Source organism: Chaetodon auriga, chromosome 2 (assembly GCF_051107435.1).
Source record: "Chaetodon auriga isolate fChaAug3 chromosome 2, fChaAug3.hap1, whole genome shotgun sequence".
Taxonomy (NCBI): Eukaryota; Metazoa; Chordata; class Actinopteri; order Chaetodontiformes; family Chaetodontidae; genus Chaetodon; species Chaetodon auriga.
Window position 1 is genome coordinate 23,582,893 of NC_135075.1, and position 7,957 is coordinate 23,590,849.

The 7,957-nt window shown below is 40.8% G+C and overlaps 1 pseudogene across 1 annotated transcript; it reads left to right on the top strand.

Annotated features, from left to right (window-relative positions):
• LOC143327487 (adenosine receptor A1-like) lies at nt 1-4,362 on the top strand (annotated as a pseudogene). The gene is made up of 2 exons (XR_013077740.1): nt 1-329; nt 559-4,362. The product of XR_013077740.1 is annotated as an adenosine receptor A1-like (transcript).
• The last annotated feature ends 3,595 nt before the right edge of the window (nt 4,363-7,957 follow it).

A 7,957-nucleotide genomic window follows, 5' to 3' on the forward strand; every position in this document is an offset into this window, starting at 1 on the left:
ATGGCAGTAGGAGAAGCGGTCTACACGTCGTTGGAGGTGCTCATCGCTGTTAGCTGCTGTCTTGGTAATATGTTGGTTATTTTGGCACTGTGGATCAGTAAATGCATGCAGCAGCCTACCTTCTGCCTTATTGTCTCTCTGGCTGTGGCTGACTTCATGGTCGGCTGCATGGCCATACCATTGGCTGTGGTAGTGGATGGACGAGTGGAGACTTCATTCCATGGCTGTCTCTTCATCAGCTGCATGGTCATCCTGTTTACCCTCGTCTCAGTCTTGTCTCTGACGGCTATTGCAGTGGACCGATACCTCCGGGTGTATGTCCCTCTCAGGTAAGATTTTTTTCTGAATGGTTTTATCATGCAAAGACAAGTGAAATAGTGCTGCTAAGCATGGCTTTAAATCAGAAGCTTTACATAGTCATTTTATGTCAACCTCTGACCCTTTTGACATTTACTGTTTATCACTGCAATGACTTCATATTTTTATATCATTTCAAATTGTACTGTGCATGTTTTGAAAACAATTTATTCCATCAATAATTAGTGTTTATCTCTGTAGGTACAAAAGGACTGTGACCCAAAAACATTCTCGGCTTGTCGTTGCTGCATGTTGGCTTGTTGCAATACCACTGAGTTTTGCTCCCATGCTTGGATGGTACAACCACGAAACCTTGTCCAACTCAGCCAATTCTACTATTGTCTGTCGGTTCATAGCAGTGATCCCCATGTCATACCTGGTTTACTTCAACTTTTTTCTGTGCACCCTCACACCCCTGTTGGTGATGACTGTATTGTACGGCTACATTTTCTGTACTATTCGAGGAAACCTTCGAGAGAAACCAGGTAACGGTGTCCAGAACCAGTCTCAGAACTACCTGAGGAAGGAGAAACAGCTGGCGGGATCTCTGGCTCTGGTCTTGGCTCTGTTTGCCCTGTCCTGGCTCCCTCTCCACATACTTAACTGCATTGCTTACTTTGGAGGGCCGAATAATGTACCAGACACAGCTTTCTATGTTGGCATCCTGCTTTCTCATGCCAACTCAGCCGTAAACCCTGTTGTGTATGCGTTCAAAATACAAAAGATCAAGACGGCGTACCTGAAAATGTGGAGACGGTGTATTGCATGTGGAGAAGAAAAACAAGGACTTCAGACAAGCCAGACAACAGACAATAATCTCAGCAGCAACATGAACAGTGGCCAAAAATGAGTGAAGGTTTTGTTGTCTGCATCTTTGTTCTTAAGGACCAAGTTTTATCGACTGTTGAGCAGAATTTTTGCAAAAACTGTATGAAAGGTTAAGAAGGTCAGTTACTGTATGTGAATTGAAATCCAAACGCTACCTTGTGATGGCTGAAGATGATATTCCAGCCATGTGCACTGAAAGATCTGTTAATGTTCAGAAATCTGTGTTTGTGTGTCACGGCTGTATGGATGTGTGGATGTATTTGTCTGCCTGCATTGCGAAAACTTGTCTTGCAGAGGAAGAGGGCAACTTCCACTCCAAGCTTTCCACCAAGTTTCGTATCGCTGTCGTTTTTCTGTTTCTGTTCCAGTTCTTCGTTGTTCACTTCAGCAGAGAACTCCATCATCATCTTTTAACAAGAAATATGCAGTTTGCACTCAATGCATGTAAACCAAATTCCAACATCTGAAGTATGATTGCCATTTGTTTGAGGATGTGCATTGTACTGTGTGTACATTTGTCCAGAAAAATAGAAACACACTGTAATATAATCGTCATGTTATGTTCACTGTATAAGTCTGTGGGTCTGTAGGTTGTTCCGTTGTTCTATATGATTAGATGATATAGAAAGCTATTTATAGCATGTTGTCGCCCGCACGCAAATGTTATTAGACAGGATGTTAGATGCACATTTCAAAACAGAACAGTCAACAGAACCACATCTCAAAGTACAGCCTCAAAAATGACGTGTTGAGTCAGCAAGTCTCTGTCTCACCAGCATTTGAACGAGTTTCAGAGTTGGTAGCAGAGCTGATCGCTCGGATGGCGTTACACAGATGTTCATATTTTTCATCTGTGAAAAATACATGACCAACTGCCAGTTGTTGGTTTGTAATAACTGATGTATTTATTTTTTCTTTTTAACAAGCAAGCTCAAGAGTAAGTTCTCATAGAAATTCAGGCATGTCTGCTAAATTAGAGAGGAAATCCAACCTATGACAGCTTTTGCTGTCGGGCATCGCATGTTTATTTATGCTATTTTGTTATGAAGTTCAGTGTTGTAATGAGATACGTGCATAATGAAAAAAAGATAGCAAACCATCAGCTTCTCAGAATAAAATGCATATTTCTCAAGTCAACATTTTACACCATCTCTTAACAAATATTTGTTGGTACATTTAAGTAAAACATGAATAGAACTTTTTCTTTGACTCACCAGTATTTATTTCATTATGCTGTGGTGTGTTTTCATGCTCTTGTTTATTTTAAGGGGTGTCTTTGCTATTTTCCCATGTTTTTCTGTCTTTGTGACTAATGGGGACAACAGTTTTTGAAATTGGTCCAATATTGAACGAGAGCGGTGCAGCCAGCACCTGCAAAAAGGGCTGTAATGTAATCCCTCCGGGCAGTTTACCCAGTTAATGTATGTCCACTTAAAGTGTTTGTTTTTGCCACTGACAGGCTCAGATTTTTATTCCAAGTGTCTGATATCATTATGGAAACAATCCCTACAGAGATGGACCTTTTTGTAAAAGAGAAAGATCCTTTTTGAAAAAGCCAGTATGTCACTCTCACCAAAGCCTCCAGACTCCATTTACTTGGTGAATTCAGGATTTAGTTTGACTAAATCTGTGGCAAAAACAACAACTTTGAGTGGACAAACATCAACAGTGCGCTGTGGCCCTGAAGGATTACATTGCAGCACGGCAAAATATGGACCACGTTGGAAAATACTAAATACACCCTTTTCTTATTTCTTCATTTCAGTTGAAATTCCTCATTTCTGCAGGTTTGACAGGTTCAGATTTTTCTCAAGTTGTGCTACACTTTGTTTCAGTTCCTCAAGTTAAGAGTCTCCACACAGCTTTTTCTTTTTGCGTACAGAACAGTGTGCAACAAAAAACTGTGTTTTTTTTGCTGCCATAGAAAGGTTATGCATATTTGCGAACTACCACTTTCACGAAATGTCCCATGCACCTGAATGTGACACGATACTTTAATTTGCAATAGCTTAAACCGCAATATCTCATTTCCTGTTTCTACATGCACACTACTTGGATTGTGGCACTTTTGGCTTTGCTGTCTATCATAAATGACACTAATATCAGTCCATCAGCTTTCCACTCTGATTCTGGTTATGAAGCAGCCATGCATTTCCAAACTGTACTCTCTCAAAGAAATTGCTGCAGTTTTTGTTGTGGAGCTTAATCTCACAACCAAAATTTTTATCACTTATTTTGGGGCCATATTCACAAAGGATTTCATCTTGTCACTAAGAGTTCCCAACTAAGAGTTTCTTGTTAGTTATTCTCAAAACAGCTGAGAGCAACTTTTTGTAAAGAACAACAAGATCTCAAGAGCTAAGAGAAAGGGTGGGGTTTACCACATTGCTGTGAGTGGCAACATGTTTCATGAGTGAAGTTCCTCATTCTGTCCACCACAAGCGATGTGGTGTTTGAGATATATAGGTAGACTGATAGATAAATGGAAGGATAGATTTAATAAATACTTTATATTATAAACCGTGTCACAGATTTCATACATAAAACAGAGACTAATATAGCACTGGTTTTACTGGATAATCCTGCAATCACCATGAAGTTAGTGTTCCTTATGTTTATTGCAGTTAGTAATTATTTGATAAACATTTAATGAACTGTCAAACAAATTGGTGTCTGAAGAGTGCACTGTTGGTTTGATGACGTTTTTATCATCAGCACTGCAAACTTTTACTAAGTAACACAGCTGTCATAACAGCAGAGACCGCCATCTGCAGTGTTACTGGATTGTTTTGTTAGTGAGCTAATTGAATCCTTATTAAACAGCCACCATCAAAATATAATTAAAAATTCATTATTATTCTTTTGAGTCTGCTTGACTGCCTCTAAATTCTCTCAGACTTAGGACTGACTTTTAGTGTGAAATGCTTTGGAAGCCACTCTTAAATCCACTTGGTTAGGTCTGGCACACCCTTCATTATTTTATCATTATTAGAAGTTTCTCCTAAATCCGCCTCTTAGGAGCTACTTGAGCCTTGACGTGTTTTGCGAATACAACCCTAGAAACACACAGCAGAGGTCCTAGAGTGATGATAGCCTTTGTCCACAAGATGGCATCAGAGTGGCTCCTTCGCCACTCCTTCATTGTCAGTGGGCTTTGTTCCAGGCACTCATTGTACCTCTCAAGGAAGGTAATAGACTGTATAGTTATCACCTGAGTAGGATTTACTCCATCCCACAAACTATACAACCTACTACCTCACCTTGCTAGGCTCAACTTCAGGTATCAATGAATATACTTAAAAACAAGACTTCATTCAGTATGTACCAACTTGTAATCCATATTGTAAGAATAGACCAGTTCCGAAGTTGTGTTGGGTAAATATAAAGTCTTTGTAGTGTTGATCTCCTCCTCTAGTCCATGAGTTCCTTTATCCACGGAGCTTCCCGTGTGCATACAGGCTTCGGCATCACAGCAGATCAGCCTGTCTCCTTAGGAAAGACAGTAGACTGTATAGTTATCTCAGAGGGAGGACCCAAACCCCACAACTATTCAATCTACTACCTCAGCCTTAAGAACAGATACTTTTGCAGGAAGCAGTGGTAACTTGCCAGTCGAACTGTGAGAGAGAACAGAGAGTATGTGAGTTTTTACATTCACCCTTGACAAACAGTGGTTGAAACATGTTTTTTAGTCACCCAAGATGTGAAGATTTTCCCACATCTAGACATTTCAGATTGTGTTTAATAGCTTTGCAAAAACTAAGTCGAAGTGCCATTTCAAAATATTTTGTGTGACTTTTCAAACATTTTGGCATTTAATGTATTTTTTGTACCAAACTACTAAAATTGCATCCAAAATTAATCAGAAAAACATGCACACATGTTGTTAAACCACATAATTCAAATGACAGCCCGTGCCATTGACTGAGGGAGTCTGGTAACAGTTTTATCAGGAATACATTGTTGTACTAGTACTCTTGTACTAGTCGCTGTCTCTGTATATGACCAGTAAATGAATGATGTGACAGAAACACTGTACGTTAGCATACTTAAACTGTGCAAAAGAGACACTCTCTTAATAACCTGCACATTATAGATAAAGCACACATGGGTCACCTCAGAAAGATGTGGTAAGTTGCGCAACCCCTGCGAGGTAAAAATCACTCACTTCCAGGGAAATTGGCATGTAATGAAGGGCAGCTGTGCCAAGAATTAGCGTCTATTTTACTCTCAAACTTGGCTTGGGTCTTTCCAGCTCCATTTCCCCACAGACAGAAAAAATAGCTCAGTTTAAGCATGTCTTCCTCCAGTTTGGTCCCTTCCGTCTTTACAACCAGATAGCAACAAAAAGCAAAGGAAGAAAGATGGAAAATGGCAGTACCTCGGCCATTTTATGGAGCTGCTTGGCACCCGGACTGTGGTGCAACCTGCTTCTGCTTCCTCCTCCTCGGTCCAACCCCTGTCCATAAGATAGACTGTTTATTTGTCCTCTGAATAATGGTATGTGGGATGCTGAGTCTGGCTTAAGGAATTGCTTGTTCATAAATTATTTCATTGATTACCGATTCACAAATCCATGCCAAGAAAGTGTTGCTTGAGATGTTTGACTTCAGCTAAAATTGCCCTTTTTGCTCAGTGTGAAAGCCACTTCAAGTCCATTGAAAAAGGAGTCTGTTTACTGTGCCAGCTAGAGTCTGGGACACAAGCTGAGCTGAGCTGTCTGGGCCCTGACAGAGCCATACTTTGGCTGAGCAGACTGAGCCCAGACACTGTTATGGTAGACGACGATGGTCAATCCATGCAAAGGCTAGGATGCTTTGCATAAATTAGCATGTGAACCATGGTCGCTGAAAGGCGGCTGGGCAGTTCATTAACATTCTGAATTCCTCTTTGGCCTAATTAATGCCGACAGTGATTGAAATGTTTTGGCAGGCTGTGCGGCTGTGGTGCCAGGGCATGCTCATTGGGCCATAATGAAAAGGCACAGGGGCATCAGAGAATGGGAGGCCTTAATTGAGATGTTGAATTAATTAGACAGTAAATGGTATCAAACTCTTCTAACTGGCTGGCCGGTGCAGAGGGGATGGAGTGAAAGCCGGAGAGGATTCAACTTTTTATACAAGAAAAGCTGTATGGACCACAAAGAAAAGTTGTTGTGGTGAGGGGTCATTACTGTGTAGTTCTCTGGTGGAGCTGATAACTTCTGGGATCATTTATTTGTAGAATTGGCACCTGAGTGTCCATCTAGAGTTATTAAAATTATTGGCTACTTCCAGCGTACACCATGATATTAACAGAGGCAGTACAAGTCAAAAGGTTTTTGTCTTTTCATTTTCATCATATTACTGTAAAAACCAGATATTATCTAAAGCAAAAGTTTACAAGAAAAAATAACTAGACTCTTCTCTTCTGGTCTATTCAGTTGACACAAATCAACACCACATTGCGTCATCTAACATGTGACTCACATCTCCGTTTCTCAGAATAATCTCAATGTTTCATAAAACGATCAGCAGTCAGCCTTATCCAAACATCCACTTCTCTACCTTGGTTGATTTGAAAACTGCTAAACTGCTACCATAACTTTAGACAAGTTGTGATTCACAAGCAGAGTAGAGCTCTCCACCACAGGCTGGTGAGGCATGCAGACTATTGATTTTTTTAATCATTCTTACCTTGATTGTTTCCAAATATCCTGTGATTAACTTTTTTAACAAAAGCTATGCTAGAGGTAATCTCTACGACTCCATATGGGTTTGTATGTAGGTTTGCAAAAAACTAAAAACTAAAACAATTGTTTCTCTCTCTTTTTTATTTACACTCGGAAGTGATGGTTTGACTTTCACAGTCTATCCCCAAGCTGCTGATGATAGGAAAATGGCTGCTCTGCTCCAGAGTCAAACGTAGGAATGGTGTTAGAAATCCCTGACCTTCATCTAAGACTCACTCAACACAAGAACAATCAACCTATCACTGACGCAGTCATTCGCTGTTGCTTCAGGTGGAGATGCCGAGAGCAGCTCGTCTTACAGTGAATGCAGAATAAACTGAGAATTTAGCAGATGTAGGCACAAAAAAGAAATACCCATTACATGTTGGCGTTGGTCCATGATGATCGGCGAAATACGGGGGACGACTGTGAGGGAAAAGACTGAGGTTGGTTCTCTTATGCGGCTCTCTCCAATATTTGGTGCCAAGAAATGGGCATTGTCTGCGTGCCAGGCTGAATCTCAATGAGACAAAAAGGGGGTGATGTCGTGGATGCAGCATGGCAGAACCCACCGCTGAGGGGGGCGGGGGAGGAAAAGAGCATTGGCAGCCAAGCAATGAGAGGATGCCATGTCAGAAAGGGGGTATGATACCATACAATAAGGTATGGTGGCATAGCTTGCTGCCAGATGCTCAGTGCAGTGTCCGTGCTGTGCGAGCTAGGTGTTCACACATCCAGAGAAAGGTCCATTGTTCCATAAGCAGACTTTGTCCATATGTTGGGCAAGTGGTTATGTTTTGTATGAGCTTGAGGTTTCAGTTGAATCATCCGTGATGCATCCTGTTTAATAAACTCAGGTCAGAAAGAATTTATGTCCTTCTGGCAGGTTGGCTCAGTCTGCCATACGTCTTCACTTGTGGTATCTGTCTTGACGTCTTTGTTTAGAACTTAATTTCCAAAGTGATTGTAATTTCAATGGAGCATCAAATAACTGAGCTATCCTCTATATTTTCTCACAAGAAGTACTTGCCAATTTAGTAATTCTATCCAATTTGCCTATAC